The following is a 26492-nucleotide window of genomic DNA, read 5'->3' on the forward strand; positions in this document are numbered from 1 at the left end:
AAGCTGGACAAAACTGTCTCAGACCTGAATAAAAGAAAGCATGGAGAATGCTGAACATCACCTCGTGCTTTTGAGGAGGAACGTGAGATGCTAGCAGCTACCATTTGCTGTAAGGTGCAGCTAGGCTTCTCCTCTGGCTCCTCTAACACAGAAGAAGCCGTCTGTCTACCCAACCTTTCTTCCTCCATGGAATCTGAGACAGTGTACATGTGGCTCCCAGGCAGTCATCTACCCATGTACTGATCAAACTCAGGTTGGCTCAGCCATCAGTAAGGTTGGGACCTGAATTGAAAACCTGTGCTCTGACACTTCAGTATTGTAATGCTTTCCCCACAAAACAGGCAGTCGTTTTAGGAAGGGTTGCAGATCAGTCAGAACCACTGCTTTAGATGCAGAAAAGGTTCAATACCCAGCATGTTCAGGGAGTGCTGAGGGGAGGGGAACTTGAGCAGGAAATCCTGGGGAGAACCACTGCCAGTCAGTTTAGACATCATGTCCCACAAGTGTCCTGGAAAAACCAGGACATCCTGTTTTTTTTCCTTGCAAGAAGGCGGAGACCATTTTGGGTGTGATCTTGCACAATTTCCTCCCTGGAAAAGTGCTTTTGGGGGACTGTGATCTCGCATGACACCTCAAAACACATATTTTTTGGTGCTGTGTTCAGAAAAGGTGCTTTTTTGGTGAGAAAGATGGTGTCTCAGTTTTTGTCTTCATTGTGTTGGAGGATATGAGACAGGACTGAGCCTAGATGGGCCCAAGTGTCTTAACTGTATAAAGTAGTTTTCATGTACCCAGCTGAACTTCCAACAGTACCTGGAGGAAACAAGCTCCCCCCATTCCTGCTTTCCACTCAATTCACCTTTTTAATAATAATAATAATTATACTTCCTTATTTATATGCCACCCTTCTGACTGGGTTGCCCCCAGTCACTCTGGGCTGCTTTCAACAAATTAAAACATCAAACGCGGTAAAACATCAAACATTAAAAACTTCCCTATACACACCCTATGTTCCAAGGCCTGCACCTTCCACCAGAAGTATTGCCTCTCAATTGCCCCAATGAACTCATTGCCCCTCATTATCCTCTATTCCCTCGTCTACTCCCACACTAGGGCGTACTGGATTTTCCAGCTTTCAAATCCCCAAAATTAAGGGTGCTCAAAAGTTGCAACGTGCCCTGGGAATTCAAGAGACATTCGGGTTAAATGAGTATAATTTAGTTTTGCTTGGTAAGTAAAGCGTGTGCAAAATTGCACAAAGAAATAATTAAAAAAGGGATTGCCAAGTACTTGCAGTTGGATTATATGTTATTTCTCCTCCTTCTCCTTCTTCCTCTTCTTTAGCATGAGCAGACCTTATCAGAAGCTAAAATTCCAAACCCTTTGGTTTCCTGAAAGAAGTGGATGTGCTTCTTCATCCAACGTAGACATCCCGAGCTGCCAAATCACAAAAAAACCACACTACAGATTTGAATTCCTCACACCCGAAAAACATATATTTAAGGCTCCTCACTGAATAACCTTGCAAAAAATTAAGTCCCCCATGCCCAACCTCCAGGGCTGGATTTAGGTTTGATGAGGCCCTAAGCTACTGAAGGTAGTGGGGCCCTTTATATGTCCAGCTGCCCTTTGTCAACAACAAATTGTCACTGCTTTTTGTGTTGAATATATGCTATATGGTACCGTATTTTTCGCTCCATAAGACGCACCTTTTCCCTCCTAAAAAGTAAGGGGAAATGTGTGTGCGTCTTATGGAGCGAATGCAGGGGGGAGGCAGGCGGGAAAAGCCCCCAAGGCCGCACACAAGCTCAGCGCGGCTCTTGCGGGCTTTTCCCCAGGAGGGAGAAGGGACTGACTGGCCGCGCAAAAGCCGCACGCTCTTTAAAGGGTGTGCGGCTTCTGCTGGCTTTTCTACGAGGTGGGGGAATTCCGTCAGTGATGAGCTGCCCTTCTCCCTCCTTGGGGAAAAGCCCCCAAGAGCCACACACACACATTCCACACTGCTAGTGAAAGGGAGCGCTGAGCAGAGCCTGGGATGTATACAGGCTCTGCTCAGCGCTCCCTTTAAATAATATTTTTTTCCTTGAATTCCCCTCTAAAAACTAGGTGCGCCTTATGGTTAGGTGCGCCTTATGGAGTGAAAAATACACTAATTTATGGACCTAATAGGTATCTAAAGCCATTTGCACATAACAAAATATGTATTTTCTCAAAGTAATTGTTGAACTGCAGTATATTAATAGTGTAATTTGGGGGGGGGGCGCAAAAGAGTGGGGCCCTAAGCTATAGATTGTTTAGCTTGTACATAAATCCGGCACTGCCAACTTCCCACATGCTGCTAGCTTTTTCTGCACTGTGCTCAGAAGTAAAGCTTGTAGAATTAGGGAACTCTGGGACATGTAGTTCTCAAGCATAAAAGGGCCACAGATGACAAGTCCTAGAGTGCCAGGCCTGCCTCAGCGGGTCAAGCTCATAGGCTGCCATCTAGGCAGGGCTGTCCAATCAAAGCCACGCTGTTCTGAGGCCTGGGCTGAATAAGGCCCAGTGTGCTGAGAGCAGCTTTTGGGGACCAGGAAGGCTGGCGCTGCAACCTATGAACCCCTGAGCTCAGGGTGCCAGGTAAGGAGGGAGAGGGCCAGGGTTACTGGTGGTGGGTCATGCCTGAACCCAATAATAATAATAATAATAATAATAATAATAATAATAATAATTTATTTATACCCCAGCCACTCTGGGTGGCTCCCAACAGAATATTAAGAAGACAGTGAAACATCAAACATTAAAAACTTATCTCAACAGGGTTGCCTTCAGACAGTGCTTTTTTCTGGGGGGGACGCATACCCCTAAACATTTTGTGAATCTTTGTACTTTTGTCCGTTTACTGTATTCCCCCCCCCCATTTGAACTATAAAATGGTGGTTTTCTTGAGTCAGAATGAGAGTACCCCTAAACATTTTGTTTTATTTTTAAAAGCACTGCCTTCAGATGTCTTCTAAAAGTCAGACAGTTGTTTATTTCCTTGACATTTTAAATACACTTCAGCCAGATTGCTGGGTTCGAGACACGTGTGCCCGATTGAGCCCTGGCTTTGAAGCACACACCCTCCTCTAGAGTCATAGAGTTTGCTGCCCAAGCACTCTCTGGTTCTCTTGGAAATGTTAGATAGTTTCTTTGTTAAACAATAAAAAGTGCAAAATTACAAGTGCACAGACATAAGACACGCAAAAAAGAAGAAACAATAAATAGTATTTCTTGGTTCTCTTGGAAACAGGTGAGTGAGGCCTAGGGTATTATTATTATTATTATTATTATTATTATTATTATTTCTATACCACTTTGTTTTTAAGAAAAACATCTTTAAAAAAGCAGTTTACAACACAAACCGCCTAACCACAACAATTCTTTTCTTATACCCCGCACATCTGACTAAGTTACCCCAGCCGCTCTGAACAGCTTCCAGCAAAATACAGAGGGGAAAAGGGACATCAGTCATTAAAAGCTTCCTTCAGATGTCTACTAAGTCATATAGTTGCTTATCTTTGACATCTGACAGGAGGGCGTTCCACAGGGCGGGTGTGACTACTGAGAAGGATTTCTTCCAGGTTCCCTATAATTTCACTCCTCGCAATGAGGGAACCGCCAGAAGGCCTTCGGAGCTGGACCTCAGTGTTGGGGCTGAACAATGGGGTGGGGTGGAGATGCTGTTTAAGATATACACATAAAATAAAAACAATCCAAATTAAACATCACTGGAGAAAGTCGCATATTAAGTATGCCTTCCAAGCAACATTAATTAACAAGGAAGTAAAATATTGCCTTAAAGATTTCAAAACAAAGGAGGTCAGCTACAGAATGTGCATTTAGAATCATAGAATCATAGAGTTGGAAGAGACCACAAGGGCCATCGAGTCCAACCCCCTGCCAAGCAGGAAACACCATCAGAGCACTCCTGACATATGGTTGTCAAGCCTCTGCTTAAAGACCTCCAAAGAAGGAGACTCCACCACACTCCTTGGCAGCAAATTCCACTGACGAACAGCTCTTACTGTCAGGAAGTTCTTCCTAATGTTTAGGTGGAATCTTATTTCTTGTAGTTTGGATCCATTGCTCCGTGTCCGCTTCTCTGGAGCAGCAGAAAACAACCTTTCTCCCTCCTCTATGTGACATCCTTTTATATATTTGAACATGGCTATCATATCACCCCTTAACCTCCTCTTCTCCAGGCTAAACATGCCCAGCTCCCTTAGCCGTTCCTCATAAGGCATCATTTCCAGGCCTTTGACCATTTTGGTTGCCCTCCTCTGGACACGTTCCAGTTTGTCAGTGTCCTTAATGCGACAACAGCAAAAATTATCTTTAAACATTTCAGAAGAAAACATTGCTAAAGGAAGTCAAATATAATATACACATTTAAAACAGCATAATTAACAAGAAAATAAAATTGATATCTGTAGACCATAAGAGCTTTGAAGGGCCAAAGCTCAGCAGTGGAGCATCCGCTTTGCATGCAGAAGGTCCTATCCCTGGCATCTCTAGCTATGGCTGTGGGGAGACACCTGTCTGAAATCCTGGAGAGGCTCTGCCAGCCAACCAGTGTAGACAATAGTGAGCCAGCTGGCCCAGTGGTCTGACTTGGTAGACAGCAGCTTCCTCTGCTCCTGTGTCCCATCTCTGAGTAAATGCGCACAGACAGCAGTAAGAAGGACACTCAGGCACCTCTACATGGAAAGGGCCAAAGCATCCCTTGATGTACAGAAGGGGGGAAAACCTGAAGCAACGGGAAGGCACAGTAATAGTATAAGGTGTAGAAATAGCAATCTGGAAGACTAAAATAAGTAATTTATACATTCAGCTAAAGGTCAAAAGTGTTTAGGTATAATGGACAATGAAGATCTGGGGGGCTGGCTGCTCCAGATGTGTTCAGACAAGCTTTTGTCCCATCTCAGTTCAGGGTCGTGGCCAGTATCGTGTTTTCTGGTCACATGTTCAGCATTTATGTGAAAGGTAGCTTGTCACATCAGTATGCAACCCATGTAAACTTTCACTCTGATTGGGGTTGCGTGGCTGCCAGAGGCCGTAGTCAACAGGTTGGCAAGAGGAAGAAGAAGATTGGTGTTGGGTGGGACATGTAGCCAGATCCTGTTTCCCTTTTGTGTGTTCTTATACTTGCTGTTCTAGAGAAGGGAGAAAGGCAGGGACTACGACACATTGTTTGGAATACTTGTTCTTAGGGCTTTTTTTCAGCCGGGATTCACTGGAACTTAGAATGGCACCATTGCCATTCTAAGAGAACGAGGGAGGCATTTGTGGTGAGCACCTCTTTTTCTAGAAAAATATCACTGCTTGTTCTGTTCCAGCAGATTGAGTACAGCAAATCTTAAAAGTTCAGGGCACCAAAGGTAAATAGAGGATTAATAAATTTGGACAGACATTCTTAAGCATAATTTACAATTTAGCCTCATTTTTTCCTTGTGGTAACGGGACAGCCAGCCTTGACTCAGTGCCTGCACACCCTTAGCCCCAGTAAAGTGTATGTATGTTCCTCCCAAACTGTTAATGGGAAAGGAGCCCTGTCCTCCTTTGGATCTGATCACCTTCACTGTTTCCCATATACTGCAATCTGCTTTCTATATCCATTCCACAGTGCCATTTCTTCTGCATTCTAATTTATTTATTTATTTATTTCTATTTTGCTGAGAGTATTACAGAGAATGAAAGTAAATCAGAAGAAAAAGAAAAGAGAAAAGGGGGGATTAAAATGCATTAAATTGCAGGGGAAAACATCAATAACAACAATAACACTAAACTATAATTAAGGTTACAGAACAAATAGCATATGTGTAAATAGATAAACTTATTATTTCCCTCATGTATGTATTGTTTCATGGGTCACTATGGTTTTGATAATATAATATCATTACATTTGGACAAATTTCTTCTGCTTACTAGAGTTGCTAGAGTTCTCTGAATGGGCAGAAAGAGATGAGGACCAGATCACTGGTTGGTTACTACTGAGAAGAGGAGAAAGTTGCTGAGAAATTTTAGCATATCTTAAGGAAGGAGCAGGTAGCTTTTACATTCATTTCCTTTAATGCTGAGAGTAATCACATCCACACCACAGACTTAAAATGATTTAACAGACTTTCCCTCTCTAGGAAACTTTGGGAACTGAAAGTAGGGATCTCAAACAGAGACAGTATTCTCACCAAAATATCAATATTCCCATGATTCTATGGGAGAAGCTGTGACATTGCTATAAAATGGACATGTCTTCAGTGTAGATATGCCCAGAGGACTGATGAAATCTCTCTCTCCTTTGTCTCCTCTGCACTTTCTCTCATTTTTTCATTCTGATAAACTGACATTTGTTTCTAATTCCCCAAACTTTGGGAACAACCCAAACATAGAGAGAAACTCCAAGAACTAATGTTTTTCCCTCTGCAGAAACATAAAATAGTCATGTTTTCTCTGGGATTTTTTAAAAAGCACAGTATCACTTTAAAGTGACAAGGAGAGAGAGCAGCTCTGAAGTTGTTGGCAGCTGCTATTGCTGTGTTTATGTGTGTGCATAGATGTGGGGAATCATAGTTGTTCCTTAACTGTGACATCCACATATTCAGCATGTGCTCAAAGCAGCCTTTGTGCATAGATGTCAATGTGTGGTTGGAGCCTGCGTGCATTTGGAGTCCATGGTTGTATGTCAACTCACAACTTACGTGCATTAAACATGTGCAGTTGCAGATTTATGTGCTTGGCTGAAAAAGTTTTTTAAAAATTAAAAGGGGGTGGGAGAGTGGGGGAAAACCTTTGGCAATCCCACCCACCATTTCACACACCCTGGCAGAGCATTCAGAGGTGCAGAGAGAATCAACAGCGGTCTTGAGAGAGTGATATGTGCTGCGCTTGCTGCACTTTTTACGGTTTTTACAAGGTTGTTCTGATCATACAGTGGTACCTCGGGTGACATACGCTTCAGGTTACATATGCTTCAGGTTACAGACTCCGCTAACCCAGAATTAGTACAAAAAAAAAAACTGTAACCAAAAAAACCAACTGTAACTGTAACCTGTAACTGTAACTATCTGTAACCAGAATTAGTACCTCGGGTTAAGAACTTTGCTTCAGGATGAAAACAGAAATCGTGCTCTGGCGGCGCGGCGGCAGCAGGAGGCCCCATTAGCTAAAGTGGTGCTTCAGGTTAAGAACAGTTTCAGCTTAAGCACGGACCTCCAGAACAAATTAAGTACTTAACTCGAGGTACCACTGTATGTGGTTTTGGCTATTACGTTGAGAGTCGACTATACTTATAGGCCATCCAGCACATGGGGTGCTATTCCATTAAGTTTTACTCAGAGCAGATGAACACGATGTAAGTTACGTCCATTAATTTTGGTCTACTCTGTATACAATGTAGTTGAATACCACCCCTGGATATCAGGTATAGTAAGGGTCAGGAAGGCTAGGCAGTGGCTGTGTGATTAGAGGCTCCCCTGCCCTGCCCAATTCTGAACAGGACTTGAGTCTTCTCTCTGATACAGATTGGTCTTTGGTGCCCTCTAGAGACTGTTCTTACTCTTCCTGCTTGTTATTTCAACCTGGCTTTATATTACAACGGCACTCCAAGCCAGCTTTTTCCAACCTGTTGCTCTTCAGGTGTTTGGACTGCAATCTTTGAGGCTGAAGTTCAAAACTTAGGAAAGGCACCAGGTTTCAGAAAGATGCTTTGGGCGGGGGGAGAGTATCACCATCCCACATGATCTTCACCCAATCTGAACTGGAAGTCTCCCGCTTAAGCCCCAAATTAGATGAATAATTGGATGAATAATGTTTCAAAAACCCCAGCAAGCCTCATGAGAATGTCATAGCTCTACAGTTTATATTGTGAACCACCCTGAAATCTTCCTGAGGGGTGGTGTACAAATTTATTAAATACAGCCCCAAACTCAAAACTGAAGCAAGCTGATCATTACCACTTAATCCACTTAATCCTATGAAGCCTTCAATGGCTCAGGCCCTCAATACCTCAAGGACCGCCTCTTCCCATATGAACCTACATCTTCTGAGGCCCTCCTTCTTGTATCTCCTCGAGAGGACCAGAGGGTGCCTTCTCTGCAGTGGCTCCCCGTCTGTGGAATGCTCTCCCCAGGGAAGTTCGCCTGGTGCCTTCCTTACACACTTTTAGGCGCCAGGCAAAAATGTTCCTTTTTAACCAGGCCTTTGGTTGATCTGTTGACAACCTATGCCCTTTTAAAATGTGGCCCTTTTCTGGGGTGTGCATATGTTATTGGGTTGTTGTTTTTATTCTGATTATATATGTTGTGATCTTTTCTGTGAACCGCCCTGAGACCTCCGGGTATGGGGCGGTATGTAATCCCCATAGACCTGAAAATAACCAGCAGGACTTACTTTGTTCTGATCAGTGTGTGAGTCAACAAACATTGGGTGTGATCTCACTCTGCCCTAAGTGTTTTGAACAAGAATGCTTTTCATAGTGTTAATGAAGTAGCTTTCTGTGGAGCCTGGCTTAATTTGAGGTAGATCTGACCAAGTTTTAATCCCAGAACCTAATTTTTAGTGCTTCAGATGTGCAATATCTGAATAACCACGCATATATGGAAGGACTCCGTGCACCTTTGGCATGTCATTGTTCATGTTCTTGTGATGTAGAAAGTGGGAAACAGACATTTTTCATACTTTATCAGCCAACAATCAGCATGCAATTATTTAAAAATGGGCTTTCCACTAGGAAACTCAATTTTACATCACTATCTAGCAAGGTAGCTTATGGAAAGCTTAACACAGCCTGCCTAGCTGGAAATGGCCTTATTTCTCTCCAATGACCACAGGGTGTCACTCTCACGACATTGGGCTTGCCTGCTAGATCTTTGAATCTCCTGCTGAGAGTGTTGAGTCAAAGCCTCTTTTTCTTCCATGTTCTTGCATTAAGTGTTTGATACAGCACTTTCTGAACCTCTGTGTCCACAAACCTCTTCGCACACATCTGCCTCACACACGATATACATTTTCTGTCGATTTTTTACCACTTTAACAGACACGGTCCCCCCCCCCCCCCAATATTGGGAAATGTACCATAACACCATAACACTCACTTTTTTGCACCATAACACTCACTTTTTTCCTCCTAGAAAGTAAGGGGAAATGTCTGTGCGTGTTATGGAGCGAATGCGGGGTGGCGGGGGGGGGGATCTGCTGCAGTCGTGAGCAGAGGATCCATGGTTCCCCTTCCTTCCCTCCTCTGTGGTTACAAAGCATGGATCCACATGGATCCTCAGGATTTTTGCATTGGGCTACTCCAAACTCACTGTCAGATCACATGTCTGTGGCCACAGCATGAACCACAAAAATCATATATCCACTATTTCGCTTAGAATATTTTTTTTTTTCTTGTTTTCCTCCTCTAGAAACTACGTGCGTGTTATGGTCTGGTGCGTGTTATAGAGCGAAAAATACGGTAGTTTGTTGACTGCAGTTTCTAGAGTACCCTGGGAATAGGAATTAATTGTTAAATCAGTTTAAGGCTGTGTGCCTATTACCATCTTAAAACAAAGCTAGCATAGGCTCCAGCATTTCTCTGATGAAAATAGGGACATCCTACCACACCCTCCAATATTGTTCGATGAAAATAGGAACGTCCTAAAGAAATGTGGGACATTCCGGGATCAAATCAGAAACTGGGATGGCTTCTGTAAATCCAGGACTGGCCCTGGAAAATAGGGAAACTTGGAGGGTCTGGTTCTCTTTCTCAATTTGGATTGAAGTTGGTTTGATAGAAATTATAGGCTAGATGTCAGGCGGCAGAGGATCCAACCCCACAGCAGGTTGCCAGGAACGGATAAGACAAGGAAAAGTCTTTACCAACCGCTTTTTATTCCATATTCACAGAGAGAGGCTTGGAAATGAAGCCTCTTGGAACAAAGGCTTTGCCCCGAATGAGTCTCCACCCCCTCCCTCTCTCTTGCGCCATCGCTGTGGTTGCTGCTACGTGCCCTCTGCCTTTGAGCTCTTTACTCTCCTATTTTCAATGCTTATCAGGTTCTGGGCGAGGGGCGGTCTGGAATGCTTTCTAAAGACACTGTGTTCGTCATCTGTCCCTCTAATGCTTATTCTTCCTCCTCCTCCTCTCCCATTTTTTCCCAGGTTTTCCCCTCATCTGCCTCTGAACTGTGATCTTCTTGCAGTCAATGGGACTCTCAAGAGTCTCCTCCAGCACCATAATTCAAAAGCATCAATTCTTCGGCAATCAGCCTTCTTTATGGTCCTGCTTTCACTTCCATACTTCACTACTGGGAAAACCACAGGGATGGGCTTGTTAAAAAAAAAATAATTGTTCCCGAGTGGGTCAGTCATGATCCTCCCAATCACATGCATAAAGTATTGTGTAAGCCAGGAAACTGATGTATAGGCCCTAGCATGCACACAGCTGATTTGTCATAATTTACATAATTTTAAATGGGGAAATTAATAATTGGGCCGCCTTGCATATTGGCTTATTAATGCAGTCGCCAGCTGATGAGTGTAAACCTGTTCTAAGATGCAACTTAAAATTCATGAGATGTTCCTGGCACACCCTGTTGCAGAAGTAACCTTGGCACCTCTGGCCTTTGGGGCTTTTACAGGTGAAGCATTTTGAGCTCAAAACATGCCCCAAAAACAAACTTCCCTTGCCTTTTACAGAAGCGTCACATGGTCATACTTACTTCATTTCCTGGAGTGGTGAGAAATTCCATGGTCGTGGCACTTGTCTGAGTTGGGTTTCCTTTGGAAAGAAGTTAGTGGAAAGAACCTAGTGATCCAGGTCCAGTGCCGAGGGCCTTCTGGCAGTTTCCTTGCTGCGAGAAGCCAAGTTACAGGGAACCAGGCAGAGGGCCTTCTCGGTAGTGGCGCCTGCCCTGTGGAACGCCTTCCCACCAGATGTCAAAGAGAAAAACAACTACCAGACTTTTAGAAGACATCTGAAGGCAGCCTTGTTTAGGGAAGCTTTTAATGTTTAATAGATTTTGTATTTTAATATTTTTTGGAAGCTGCCCAGAATGGCTGGGGAATAAATAATAAATTGTTGTTGTTGTTGTTGTTGTTGTTGTTGTTATATTATAGTGGAATCTTGTGGTGTTTTGTTATGTTTACGTTTATTTACAAATGTACAGGCTGAGCCTAGGTGGAGATACAGTTTAACACTCACAGCAGGCAGACTAAGCCACTGCCCCACACCAGGTCCCCAGAGTGAGGCAGCTCCCCCCACTACCAAAAGGCCCTTCCTGGAGCTTGCCCGCTCTCTGAATCTCTCTTAAAACCTCTCACTGCAATCTGCTTCTCAAAATGTTTCTATTGATTTCCACCCTAGCTTGCACCTTCTCTCTATCTGGAGGCAGTGGGGAAGAATAAGAGTGAATCATCTTTCCCCATCAATCTCCTAGCCTTTTGGGATTACATTTCAAAGAATCATAGAATTGTGGAGTTGGAAAGGACCCGAAGGGCCATCTTGTCCAATCCCCTGCAATGCAGGAAACTCAATTAGATCATGACAATTGGCCACCCAACCTCTGCTTAAAAACCTCCAAGGAAGGAGGGTCCACAACCTCTAGAGTGAGTCTGTTTCACTGTCGAACAGCTTACTGTCAGAAGGTTCCTCCTGATGTTTAATCGGAATTTCCTTTCTTGTAACTTGAAGCCTTTGGTTCAAGGCCTACCCTCCAGACTCGAACCCTCCAGAAGATGAAACTTGCTCCATCTTCAGTGTGGCAGCCCTTTAGATATTTGAAGGTGGCTATCACATTTCCTCTCAGTTTGTGGTGTCCAGAACTGGAGACAGAATTCCAGATGTGGTCTGATCAAGGCAGAGTGGAGTGGCAGACCACACCTGTGTCCTGTTCTGGCCACCAGAACAATTTTCCCAGCAGATGATATGTCTGGAAGCTTTGCCATTCCTGTTATGTAACGTCTGCAGTTTTTTTTTACCCTATTAACTTTCTGTGATCCAAACTTCGGAAACTCACAACGATATAGTCACAACCCTGGATGTACTTTGGCTTGTACCCAATAGTGTGGGAACATAGGAAGCAGACTTATATTGGTTTGGTTCACACAACACACTAAGCCATAGTTTATCAGGCATTTCCAGCTCCTCTGCAAAGCAAGAACATCAGCTGGGATGCTTAAAAGGGGGAGTACTGACCATCAGCAATGTTACTTCACCTGTTCCTCACTCGGTAAGTTACTTCCAAGTAAAGATACTGAGAAATAAGCTCTTTGGGGCAGGATGGGATGGAGCTTACAAATTGCTGACCCAGTATAATGTCACAAACCATGATGGCATGCTCCCATTGAAGGGGTGTTTATGCCATGAATCATAGGGGAAGAAGTTGAAGTGTGGCATTACTCTGCAGGGAGTAGGTAAAGGCAAATGATTCAATCAAGCAAAGCCAGGACCTGGCCAATTAACATAGCAAAGTATTTCATTCACCTAGAATAATGGCACGTTTTGACTTAGACGGGGCCTTGGAGCTCCGCCAGTCCAAAGTCCTACTCAGTGTAGGAATTTTTGTGCGTGTCTGAGAGGTTGCTTCTGCTGAAATAGCTTCACTGAAGGAGAGGCCATCTGTTCCTCTGTGAAACTGGTTGTCCTGTTAGCGGGTTTCCTCTTTTGTTAAACCGGAATGTGTTTCTTTGAAATGCCCTCCCATTCATTCTGGAGCGACCGAGAACAAGTTTGCTCCATCTTCCATGTCAGTGTTTCCCATGCTGTAGACAGGAGCCCAAATTGGGTCTCAGGGTTGTTTCAGGTGGGCCGCGCTGTCTGCAGCTGTCTCCTACCAACCTCTCCTGGGAACCCAGATGGGTCTCATTTGGCTTTCTCCTCTTTTGCTGCCACTGCTGTACCAGGAAGAGGAGGGTGGAGCGAGCAGAAAGGAAAGAGGAGACTGAGGCAGAAGTGGAGGAAGTGAGCAGCCTGAGCTATGCTATCTTCAAGCCAGTGGCGTAGCGTGGGTTGTCAGCACCCGGGGCAAGGCAAGTAATTTGCACCCCCTAACCCATGGATTTGCGCCCCCTAACCCGTGGATTTGCGCCCCCTAACCCCCAGATGTTGCGCCCAGTGCGGCCGGCCCCCCCTGCACCCCCCACGCTACGCCACTGCTTCAAGCATCCTAACTGACTATGGCATTTTATGATTGGCTCTGGCCCCATCGTCCGCCATTTTGTGACTGATAGGCCTCTCAAGTGGGCCCCACGGGTAGAAAATGTGAGAGCCCCTGTTCTGTGTGACAGCCTTTTGGACTTTTGAAGACAGCAGTCATCCTGTCTTCCCTTAATCTTATCCAGGCTACACATATGTCGCTGTTTCACAAGACCTGTTTTCTTCACCATTGAGGTTGCCCTGCTCTGGCCCTACTTTGTGAAATCCAACTTCAAATATGGCACCCAAACTGGGCACTAGTTTATTACATAAGCTGCCTTGGCAGCAAGGCTATAGACATAAAATAAAAATATGGTAATTAATATTCAGTTTTATGTAATAAAAATAGATGAACATCCTGGCTTAGGCTGCAGTATTACAAGCATCAACAAGTCATGGGCTTCCTGAGGAATATTAGTTGACCCTCTCAACCCCATATAGTTTGGTTACCAATCTTTATGGTGGAAGTTTTACTGGTTTTGTTTGCATTTGAATTGTAATTATCTTATGTGTATTTGGTTTTTTAAATAAAAAAAGGTTTATGCATTTTAGCTGTGTTTTTACGTGGTATACATATGTTTAACTACAGTGTGCTTTTTACTATTTTGTAAGTCACTTTGGGACCAAGGTGTGGTTGAAAAGCAGCGTATAATTTATTCAGAATTATAGCAGTAAATATTGTGTGCGTGTGTGTGCCTCCTCTCAAAACCTCTAGAGTTCTCATTAAACATTTGTTTGTTCACTTGTTTCTCTTAGGTGTGGCACCTGAGCGCTGTTAAGACGACTATGGCTATTAAACGCAAGTTCAGCACTCTCTCCTGGTACTACTGGCAATACCAGCTGATCACGATGGCTTATCTCATGGATCCTTTCGAATGGTGGCTCTTCCACAGTTTGCTCCTTGTTTGCATTATGGGGTCGGCCTACGTTTTTTATGCCGTTGTTCCTCCTCAGATCCGCCTGGTTCTGAATCTCGTTTATCATGTGTTTGGCTTGCAACCAGAAAGCACCATTCCAGCAATGATGTGAACTTACAATGCACAATAGTGACTGTCATTCCCCCCCCCCCCCCTTTTAAGCCATGTGCTTACAGAGACATTCTGGGATTTATAAAAGCAACTTTCTTCTTCTTCTTCTTCTTCTTCTTCTAGCAAAGAAGCCTCAGGAAAGTCACAATAGTTGCATCCTTATTCACCTTATAACACCTATAGAGTCTCTACATGTCTCAAGCAGATTGGTGGGTGAAATGCCATGCAAAAAACATTTTTTTAACTTATCCAGAGAGGTTTGCTCCTGGGATTTTCTTCAGCTCTAATTGCTTCCCTTCATGTTCATTGTTTCTTACCAGAATTAAATCTCGCAATGTGCTTGTTTTCATTCAAATTTTATTCATTATGTACCACTATTCTGCGAGAAACTATAAAATGTGAATAAAACACGGAAAATAGATAGGACAATGTCTGTACTGTGCCTGAATGTTGTGCTATTTTATGGACACGATCCAGGTTTAGGTTGTAATCCTGGACACACCTTCTTGGAATTAGAAGAATAAGAAGAAGAGTTTGGATTTGATATCCCGCCTTTCACTCCCTTTTAAGGAGTCTCAAAGCGGCTGACATTCTCCTTTCCCTTCCTCCCCCACAACAAACACTTTGTGAGGTGTGTGGGGCTGAGAGACTTCAAAGAAGTGTGACTGGCCCAAGGTCAACCAGCAGCTGCATGTGGAGGAGCGGAGACGCGAACCCGGTTCCCCAGAGTACGAGACTACCGCTCTTAACCACTACACCACACTGGCTCTCAATTAGCCTCATTGAATCAGTGGAACTTACTTTGGAGGAGTAAACTTGTAGTAAAGAAGTGAGCCGTCAGAGCTGTCCTTCCTTGCTGGCTTTCCTCTGTGCCTATCCATCTCAAATGCATTCAGCGCATTCGACAGAGATCCTACCAACAGTGCCAGTGTTGATTTGCAAGTGTGCCCAATATTTTCCAGGTTATCAATAAGCCCTGCTGGATCAAAATGGTCCATCTAGTCCCACATCCTCCTTCCCAAATATGGCTTTGGGAGACCCACAAGCTGGGTATGAATGCCAGTGAATGGCAATAAGTGGCATGTGGCCTCTGAACATGGATAGTCTATAGCAGGGGTGGGGAATCACTGGTCCACGGGCCAAATGTGGCCTGCCAGGCCTCCTCACTTGGACCACAAGACGTCAGGTTGTGGGTGGGTAAGAACAGGGCTTCAGAGGAACAATCGGAAGCGTAAAATGAGCTCCCAGTGAATCGTCTCTTTGCTAGAGCAAAGCACCTCCCACCCATTCATCAGCTGACAGATGGGTGGGAGTGTGTCTCGCTCAAGGAGGGGGAAGTGGTCTCCATTCAATGGAATCTGCTTCTCTTCCAGCACCGCTCTTGGAAGGAGCTTCACACTGCTTCTTTAAACCTCCTCGGGCCTGCTCAAAAGGCCTCCGCAAGCTGATTTGCAGAGGAGCAGCAAAAAGCTGTTTGCAAAGGCCATAGTGAAGCCAGGTGACTGATAGGTGGGTGGCCCCACTCACCTGTTAAATTAGGCCCACCAAGGATGGGGCAAAACAATCTAGCCTGCAGGTCAGAAAAAGTCACCCACTCCTGGTTTATAGGCCTCAATAAGCTTGTCTGCCATAAATTCACCCAACCCAACTTGTCAAGCCATTAGATTGGAGAACTTGGCCCAAGCCAACAAATTTAATTTCATTAGGGACAAATGTAACTTAGGCAGGAAGAAACAGATGCACAAATATAGGATGGGGGGCACCTGGCTTACTAGCAGTACATGTGAAAGGGGTCTAGCAGTCTTAGTGGACCATAAGCTGAACATGAGTCAACAATGTCATGCAGCATCATAAAAAGCTAATGCTATTCTAGGCTGCATCAACAGAAGTATAGTGTCCAGATCAAGGGAAGTAATAGTACCACTCTATTCTGCCTTAGTCAGACCACACCTGGAATACTGTGTCCAATTCTGAGCACCACAATTTAAGAAGGATGTTGACAAGTTGGAACGTGCGCAGAGGAAGGCAACCAAGGTGATCAGGGGTCTGGAAACTAAGCCATATGAGGAGCACTTGAAGGAGCTGGGTATGTTTAGCCTGGAAAAGAGGAGACTGAGAGGAGATATGATAGCCATCTTTAAATATCTTAAGGGCTGTCACATGAAAGAGGAAGCATGCTTGTTTTCTCATGATCTGGAGAGTAGGACTCAAACCAATGGCTTCAAGTTGCAAGAAAGGAGATTCCGACTAAACATTTGGAAAAACTTTCTGACAGAGCTGTTCAGCAGTGGAACAGACTCTGAGAGGTGGGAGAAGACTCTCCTTCCTTGGATGTTTTTAAACAGAGGTTGGGTGGCCATCTGTCATGGATGCTTTAGCTGAGATTCCTGCATTGCAGGGGGTTGGACTAAATGACCCTTGGGGTCCCTTCCAGATTCTCTGATTCTGTGATTCTACATAGACAAACTTGTTGCTTAAATTCTCACATCTTACTAATTGCTACTTCTTGGGCACATAGACAAAGATGTTGCTTAAATTCTTACATCTTACCATAAATAAATTAAGCAACCACATGCCCCAGCATTTCATGGAACTTTGGTGTTGCAATCCAACCTACAGAGGTTGAAACAAATCGAATCTGATTTCTGTGGGATTGTCAGCCACACTGCACACCCAAAGACTGATGTAAGATGTGCAACAATTCCATGCACTAACTCCTAATACATCTCAGGAACTAGCAGAGATTTACTGGTTCAGGTTGTCTTCCGCTCAGTCCTCACCCTTGCCATCTTGATTTAAGCACTTTTCAGTATGCACAGTTCTGTCTGAGGACAGCTCTATGCTTTATATGGCAGACACAACCACTGTGTGAGCCCTGTGCATTTCTCTGATGTTTCTTTCAGCAAGTGTGTTAAGTTGGGGGTTTTTAGTTTAGAAAAATAGACCACCTCTTCCCATATAAACCATCCTGGACTCATCCCGAGGCCCTTCTTTGTGTGCCTCCTCCACATGAGGTCCAGAGGGTGGCAACACAAGAAAGAGATTTTTCTGTAGAGGCTCTCTGTTTGTGGAATGCTCTCCCCAGGGAGTCTCACCTGGTGCCTTCATTATATCTTTTTAGGCGACACGTGAAAATGTTCCTCTTCCACCATGCCTTCGGCTGATTAATATTCTACAGCCTCTGAAATGTGTTTGTGGGAAGGGTCTCCCAGGTCCTAGTCCGACATTCTGACCACTATACCGCACCAGATCTCAAGCTGATTTCACTCAGGTGACTTGGACTATGGCCAATGGTCAGGGGTGGTGGGTGGGTACCAGGTTGCAGAAACCTCCATAATGTGCAGAGCTCCCATGACAAGTGCACAGGAGTTCTTCAGCAGAAAACTCAGTGTGGAATGTGGTCCATGAAGTCAAAAAGATCAGAAACCACTGTCATACTGGATCTGTTCCTGCACCCATAGCAAACAACTCGTGGTAGAACACAACGCCTAAGATCTTGTTTTTCTGCCAATCATATCAGGAAAAGGAAATCACCCAAGGTGTGGCTGGAAATTCTGTGGTGATCTATTGACGGAAGGCATAACCATCTCTTTCAAGTGGAATGCGATCTGATCGGAGCCTAGAGGTTAGGGTTAGGGTTAGCGTTTGATCATTCTCTTCACTTAAGAAAAACTTAAGGTTGTCAGGGAGCTTCCTTAAGCCTGAATGCCAAAAAGAAAAACCCATATTCTCTAGGATGGGGTAGCACAGATAACCAAGCTCGAGTTTGGCAGGGCAGGCATTTCTCTCCAAAGGCCTGTCGAGGCATGAGGGGAACAGGCCTGGCAAGGGAAGCAGGCAGATAATACCAGAATGCAGATGAAGTTGAATCAACATGTTGCTCAAAGGGGTGTGTCTGAAATTATGCATAAGTTGTCCCAGTGTTCTGACTCTTTGAATTACCATTTATAGAAGATAACTCCATGCATTTTAAAGCTGAGTTACAGGAAGAGATCAATGGATAAAGGCTTTTCCGTCACAGCATCTCCATACACCTGCTTGGCTATATTTCTGGCACACAGTTGCTAAATGACCAGGATCACTACTGCCCATAAAAAGGTGACAATTCTATATTAAGGCTTAGCAGGTCCAGGCCCTGAGAGGCTTCCCTGCCTTTCAAGCAAAGGCAGGGAATCTGCAGCCTTCCTGACATGTCCTGGGAGTCCAGCAGTGGGCAAGACACCCAATGAATGGGGTCCTAAAGTACCAGGGACTTTACAGGCCTGAGAAGCCAAGAATCTCCTATGCTATCTTGCGGTTCAGGGAGCATAAATAAGGGACAGCATGCTTTATATCTCTCAACCTCTCAAGGTCCTACATGGAGAGAAACCACACAGGGACTCTTTGAAAGACAGATAATGCTTGAGGCATAGGATCCTTGAATCTCCAACTGCATGGGTGCTGAGCACCCATAATATTACATTGCTGGTTGCTCTTCTTGCTTCTGTATTGCAGTGTGCTTTGTTTTGTTTTGTTTTGTGCAAGCTTGTAACTGAAATAATTATGTGCGGTTATATTTGTCATTTGTCCTGTTTAATGGAAATAAAACAAAATTCCTCAAAAGGAAAAGGAACAATGTCAAACCAAGGGTGACGCTATCGTGGTAGCACTGTTGAGTCTTCAGCATGCTCTTCATTCACTCTCCAGTCCTCCTTCATGAGCCTAGAAAATCCTTGAAGAACTACTTGAGAATGATTTACAGATGGTATTTAACTCTGCGTAGACTTGCTAAGATATATAAGACTGAATCAGGTAAGTGCTGGAGATGCAGTGATGTCAAGGGTACATTCTTTCATATGTGGTGGACCTGTAAAAGAGTATTGGGAAGTAATTTATAATGAATTGGAAAAAAATGTTTAAAAGCACCTTTCCCCCAAAAAAACACAGAGTCCTTTTTGTTGGGGATAATTCAGATGGAAATTCCCAGGTGTCAAAAAAGGTTATTTATGTATACCATTAGTGTTTCGTTAGCCTAAAAATGGAAAACAAGCGAGGTCTCAACCAAAGAAGAATGGCAATTTAAACTGATGGAATATGCGCGGCTTGCAGATCTAACTTAAAGAATAAGAGAACAAGAAGAACATTCGTTTAAAGAAGATTGGAGAATGTTTATTGAATATATGGGGGGAAATTGGGTACACTTGAAAACGCTGGCAGCACTAAGATAAATTCAACAGTGTAAATACGTTTTGATGGAAATAATAATGCTGAATAGTTTAGTTTATTTAAAATATGCAGGGATTTATGGTATGCAGGACCCTTGATGTCCCTCCCAACTCTACAATTCTATGGTTCTGCTGTATTGGCCCTGTGATCCTCGGACGAAGGGCGGTATACAAATTTAATTAATTAATTGCAATTCTGGCAGGTGCAGCCAGCAGGATTGCATATAACTGCCCCAAACACCATCACAAAAAAACCCCACGATGAGTGTCTGGAAGGACCCTGAGGCAACATCTCCTCAAAAGCTGGCCAGCCTGGCAGTTGAATTTTGCTTCAACAGTGGCAAGAAGAAAATGTCCTCCCCTGCACCTGCGGGCAGCACACTGAGCACAGCATGCAGGCCAGGCTGTGTGACATACAGCTCTCTCCCATTCCCTGTCCTATTGGCATTTGCCGCCCGAGGCAGGGCCGGCCCTAGGTATTTCATTTCCCGCTAAATAAAACGCAGAAGCGGAGGTGGCATCGCTCTGCATAAAACAAAACACAAAGGTGATCTTCTGCTGTGTGTGGTGTTTGCCAGAGCCTGCGGTCCTCTTGCTCTATAACTGCTAATTAGGATTACCCTAATGAGCTTTGTGGGTTGGAGCCAAGGAGAGAATTGATGTCACATTAAATCAGGGGTGGGAAACTACAACTCCCCTCACCCCAACCATTGGCCATTGTGGCTGGGGCTGTTGGGAGTTGGAGTCCAGTAAATCCAAAGGGCCACAGCTTCCCCATCATTTGGAAAGGTGGTTTTAAGGAGCTTAAACTAGTCAGTTTGTAGCCTTTCCATATCCTCATTAGGAAAATCGTTTAAGTGGATTAGCTGATCCATAGGACCCAAGTGATGTCATTATGGTTTTACTGGTTCAGGAATTGAGCGGCTGCCCAACAATTTCCTTCGGTCACACCCTGCTGGTGACACTTTAATAGGGGACTGGAATGTCACTGAGACACATTTGTTCCTTAAGGCACTCCAGTTGTGTGGTCATTTAAGGCAAGTCCCAGGAAGCACGTTGTTTCAGCCAGCCGTTGTCTGGCTCTCCCCATTTGGTCTGCAAGGCTGTTTTGTGGAAACCACGTCCCCTGCCCCACACCTATGTGATGTCAGGTATGGGGCAGGCTGTGGCATGGCTACAGAAAGCAGGACTGAACCCCTCACGTGTCACCTGATGCATGTGGGGAGTTTGATCCTGCTTGATTTGAGCACGCCACCTAAGAGAAACTAGCTGGCATGCCCAAACCCTGTGGGAAACAGGATCGGACTCCCCAGGTATCAGCTGATGTGCAAGGAATTCAATCCTGCTTGGACAGAATCTCCCCTGCCCATCCCCAAGGACCAACTGTGGCAGGCAGACAAGGCAACGCACTTGTTAATCTCCCAAAATCCATGTCACACCAGATAATTGGCATGTCCAAGTTGGCTCACCAGGATTGGTTGGGGGAAGATAAAGATTTGATCTCGCCAGGCCAAAAACATTCCCCACCTCTTACATAGAAGGAGATGACCAAGCCCTACTCTTGCCTCCTAAAGGTAAAGGTAAAGGACCCTTGGATGGTTAATTCCAGTCAAAGATGAATGGGGTACGGCGCTTATCTTGCTTTACAAGCTGAGGGAGCCAGCCTTTGTCCACAGACAGCTTTCCAGGTCCTATGGCCAGCATGACTAAACAGCTTTAGGCGCAATGGGACACCGTGACGAATGCCAGAGCACACGAAAACACCATTTACCTTCTTGCCGGAGCAGTACATATTTATCTACTCACACTGGCATGATTTCAAACTGCTAGGTTGGCAGAAGCTGGGACAGAGCAATGGGAGCTCACCCCGTTGTGTGTATTTGAACCGTTGACCTTCAGATCGGCAAGCCCAAGTGGATCAGTGGTTTAGACCACAGCGCCACCTGCATCCTCGCCTCAAATATCCTGCCAGCATTTCCCTTTGGCAAAGGCACCACGTTGTCCATACAGCAGCACAAGTCAACTGGTATTCCTCATGCAGTCAGATTCTGCATCATGCATCCTGAGTCTGAAGCAGATCGGTAGACTGGCTAAACTTTTGCCAGATCCAGAACCCAACATACCCACTTATAACTTCGTTAAAGAATAATAATCCTAATATTATTAGAGTTGCTGGCCAGCCATTCCCTTTGTTGGGCAGACTGATTGCTAATAGTCCAGACTGGTGACTAACATTTAGCTGAGGGTGGTGACTAACATTCCGTCAACATAAAGTAATGGCAGGAGATGATCTTCTGATAGCTGGGAATTTCTCTCATGTGCTTGGAGAGACACGCTTCAGAGCTTTAACCTAGTGACACCCTTCCCACTGAAGAGGGGGTGGGCAGAGTTGGGGGCCCCCACAGTAATGCACAGTTTTAAAAGAGAGAGCAAAAGCCGTTTCTGGCTACTGCCAGGAGAGAAAAGACCCGAAAGATGTCCTCTACCTTGGTCCAGATGGGATGTGTGCTAGGCCAGGAGTAGTCACTGTGGCACCCTCCAGAAGTTAGAATCATAGATTTGTACAGTTGGAAGAAACCCCAAGGGTCATCTGGTCCAACCCCCTGCAGTGCAGGAATCTCAGCTAAAGCATCCATGACTCCAACTCCCATCAGCCCCAGCCAGCATGGCCAAAGATCAGGGATGATGGGAGTTGAATGGCAAAACAGCTTGAGCCCACCATGTTATCTACCCCTGTACTATACAGTGCATTTGCTGGCGGTATGTGTCGCTATATTTTTGTATCACTACCAAAACAACAAACAAACAAACAAACAAACAAACAAACAAACAAACCACTGCAGATGCTGATGCTACCCCTTTTCAGGGGTCACCTCAGTGGTGCCCCTTGCCCTCACACATTCCTTAAGAGGCTACATTCACTCCAGTGTCCAAGTATCATCTCTCTGGTCCCAGAACCAGTGTGTGCAACCCTCCTTGCCTGTTGTCTAGTTTGAAAAACTGGAGGACTGATTTCCTTTTCGTTATTTCCTTTTCTTTGTTATTTGTTGTTAGCTCTTGTTTTGTGTTCTCTTTAAGCTCCAATAAAATAATACAGAATGTACATCCATAATATTAAAACACATAACAATATAAAAAGAGGCCTTGCCAGCTTCCTGAGCATTAAAATACAATTTCCCTTGTGCATCCCTGACAACTCCAATTCTAATATTATTTTGCCTTTGTAAAATCCAATTTGCCAACATCTGTGATATAGGAAAGAGGAGTTACCAGAGACACCAGCAACTTCAAATCCAGCTTGATTTCAGATGAATTAGAGACCAAATTTATCCCAAACAGCAGGATCCTGAAAGGTTAGTTTGATACTGCCACTCTGGTCACAATTATAGAGGTATTTACAATGTAAACCATTTCCTAAATCCAGGGAAGCCCCTACAATAGCTTGAATTCCTGCCTGAGCTCTGATTCTGTTTTCATTATTCTGTTGGGTTTCTTCACTGGCCTGTAGAAAATCTGGGGACCTCTTTCATCATTGGAATTTGGACTCTCTCCCTCATTGAGTACTTTCCCAAGATATGTTTATTAAACCATCGTTTGCTGCCTTTTCTTCCCATCTGTGCTGCAGAACAGGAAAAGTGGAGTGCTGACTTGAAGCCTCCAGAGTTCCATTGAAAGACTCCAGATTGGGGTTTCAACAATTTCAATTAGGTGACAGGCTGAGATCATTTCCCTGGCAGATAGCAAGTGGATTATCAGTATACTCATCCACTATCAGCACCCTTGGATCTGAAGGGGTTAAACTGAGAAAGATAATTATTCCTCTAAGTCCATCTCTTTAGCATTCATATTGGTGTAAAAGCAGGTTTCTGAGTTCAAGTTCTGATCTTGGTAAATGTCAGTAAATGGTTACTGAATCTGATAGGGACTTAGTAAACTCAGACCTATCCCTGTCGTGATGTACGTATCTTCAAACCATCACCACTGTCAGTTTCTTTGCTGGTAGGTCTTATCTCAGAATTCCTGTTCTGCCAACCCAACCAGTGCAACAATTAAAGCATTCAAAGCCCAAGCTACATTTTACAATGTGTCGGTTCTGCTAAAGATCCTCTCTGTTGTTTGTTTAGCCGGGAGACGTTGGTCTCTTTAAAGTTTGTACAGCGAATCTCTATACAATCTCTGTTGTGGCTGAATCTATTATGTTAATATTATTATTATGCCTAATTGAGGTTTTTTTTAATATGGAGGACGTTGAGGTAGCCTGGGAGCATATGTCTCAGCTCCTAACAAGTTCAGATCAATTGACCAGTTAGCTAAACTTTCATTAGAAGAATTCTAGCAAGTAAGACATAGTAATTTCTTCTTGCCACAGTTGCTTTGCAGTTACCTCTGAATCCCTTGCTGATTCACAATAGTCCAGCATCAATTTCCAGACTAAATTTGGCAGTGGAGTTCCGGACACTTTAACTGAAGCACTGTAGCTCTGTTGCTCATGCTATAACCATGTTAAAACTGTTAAAACTGCAAAGTATCCTTTGGGCAAGATGGTCTTCTAAGTGTTCCTTATCAGTTAAACACTGAGCTAAAACAGCTGTTCTCCCAGTTCCTGTCCTCCGGTTAAAAGATACAGCTTTGAAGCCTACATAGAAGTATAACAGATAGGCTCTTTGCCTGTATATACCAACTGACCTTAACTGCTGAGCCAGCTGACTTTAAAACTTTAATACTATTCAGGATAAAAACAAATTAAAGCTAGAACAGACCGCTGAGATCTGCCTTATTCGTTGCCATCTTCACCTGAAGGCTAGCCAAAGGTATAAATTACAGACAAGTAACTAGCAACATATAGACCAGTGGTTCCCAAACTCTCTTGCCTCTTCCTGTCCTCTCTTTCCCAGAGGAGGCACTGGTCTAACAGTTCGCTATTCAGATTGTTACTTGTAAGCCTGCTACAAATATCACAATGCCTTCAAAGTGTTGGACAGCTAAGATGGATATCATACATCCATAATATATGAAAATAACTGTACCTAAACATGGATGGGTTTAAAAGTGTATTGGGGAGATAAGGCGTCGTGGTTGGAGGTGGTAATAATTCTGAATACCTTTTGCTGGAAACCCACAGGGTTTTCTCGTGGATAGCCCCCTCCTTAACCCGTAGGCCCAGGTATGCACAATTTTATCCATGCCTACGGCCAGTGATAGTCCACACATGTATCTTTCAAACGGATTGCCCTCATTCATTGGGATTAACCGAGCAACCCAAAACCTCTGAATGAGCTGGAGATGTCCTTCCACCCAGCTCTGATGGGCCCTGCCATCGGGTAGGCTCCACCACTGTTCTGTCTGCTGAAAGCACAGATGTGGGGAAGCTGCTGCTGGCAGGATCCCCACTTTTTAGAACCAGCATTCCCCCCTACCCCAAATTGGGGAGGGTGGGGAGGAGGCAGAGCAGAGTGGAGCTGGCAAAGAATCATCTGGGTCCCAAGCTAGTCCAGCCGCCAGCAACTTGCGGTGTGGAGCTTGAGCATGTAGCCTTCTCCTGCTCCACCCTGCCTTCTTCTCTGGTTGACACAAAGAAGCAGGGCTTCAGATCTGCCACTCCTTGAAACCTGCTCCTGCCCATCAGATGTTATGATTGCATCCTATGTTGTTCTCTTCTGTTCTGATCTGACTGTGCAGTACAGTGGTACCTCGGGTTACATACGCTTCAGGTTACAGACTCCACTAACCCAGAAATAATGCTTCAGGTTAAGAACTTTGCTTCAGGATGAGAACAGAAATCGTGCTCTGGCGGCGCAGCGGCAGCAGGAGGCCCCATTAGCTAAGGTGGTGCTTCAGGTTAAGTACAGACCTCTGGAACGAATTAAGTACTTAACCCGAGGTACCACTGTACTTTTATCAGATGTGCACTATAATCTTACCTTGCGACTGTTGCTTGGACAAGTGCCATTCATTCCAGCCTTGGTGCTTGAAGATATGTGCTTTACCACCTGCCCGTTACACCTTTGCCAATCCTTGCTAATAACATAGGGCAAGGAGATGGCTCACCCAGCCACATCTTTGCTTGCCGCACACCTGAATTGACATATGAGGTCAGGTGTGGGATGGAGAGATGCAGTTGGGGGGAGAGAACGATCTAGCAGGCCAAATGGGGACCCGTGCCAGGCCTGCAGGCAGGATTTTCCCTGCCTCTGAATAGATTATTTGAATCTGTAGATAAATAGCATGACCTGGAAGCTGTACGCTGGCTCCCTAGGCCAATAAAGCGAGATGAGCGCTGCAACCCCAGAGTCAGCCACGACTGGACCTAATGGTCAGGGGTCCCTTTACCTTTTTATTTCATTCTAAAATAGTAAATGTAGCCATGTTGGCCCATATGAAAAATGCAAAAATCCATATTAGGACAAAGATTTTTATAGGTCTAGACCAGTGTTTCCCAACCTTGGGTCTCCAGCTGTTTTTGGACTACAATTCCCATCATCCCTGCCCACTGGTCTTGCTAGCTAGGGATGATGGGATTTGTAGTCCCAAAACAGCTGGAGACTGGTTTAGACCAACTAGAAGGTCACAAAATACTGTGGAGGCTTTTGGGTTCTCCAGAACTCTTCATGATGTTAAAGGGGAAATGAAATGATGATTGTGGGAGACGGGGGGGGGGGGGGGGACAAAAAAGGCAAGGTGTAGACACCTGTCTCTGTATCCAGTAAGAATCTTAAGAATGAGGAAGGGAGGCAGTAGGAGACATTTCAATGATTCTCGGTTAGATGCTATGCAAGTTTAATACATTTCAGTCTTTTCTTGCCTGGTTTTGGAAGAGAAACTGCCTTGGGTGCTCTGTATTTGTGGTCCTTAATGTACCACAATGTAATCCGATGTTGTTGTTGTTAATCACATGTACTCCCCTCCATCTGACTGGGTTGCCCCAGCCACTCTGACTGGGAGTATAGAAGAACACACAATGCATTGAACAGCACCAACTGCCCCCGACCTTAAACAAACAAACAAACATTGAGTGCTTTTTTTTTTTGTCTTTTTTGGGATGGGATGCTTTGTTTTGGAGGGTGGTTG

At 44.5% G+C, this 26492-nt stretch overlaps 2 long non-coding RNA genes across 2 annotated transcripts in view; one reads left to right on the plus strand and one right to left on the minus strand.

Moving 5' to 3' along the window:
• The first annotated feature begins 2414 nt into the window (after positions 1-2414).
• On the plus strand, positions 2415-14649 carry LOC310845099. Its single transcript, XR_014564453.1, has 3 exons — positions 2415-2619; positions 5950-6066; positions 13949-14649. It is a non-coding gene; the product is annotated as an uncharacterized lncRNA (long non-coding RNA).
• A 4121-nt stretch (positions 14650-18770) lies between these two features.
• Positions 18771-26492, minus strand: part of LOC310845118 — an 11287-nt gene continuing 3565 nt past the window's right edge. Inside the window, exon 2 of the long non-coding RNA XR_014564476.1 lies at positions 18771-19066. This is a non-coding gene — a long non-coding RNA (uncharacterized lncRNA). The remainder of the gene's footprint in view (positions 19067-26492) is intronic.

Source organism: Podarcis gaigeae, assembly GCF_964106915.1.
Source record: "Podarcis gaigeae genome assembly, chromosome: 5".
NCBI classification, from domain to species: domain Eukaryota; kingdom Metazoa; phylum Chordata; class Lepidosauria; order Squamata; family Lacertidae; genus Podarcis; species Podarcis gaigeae.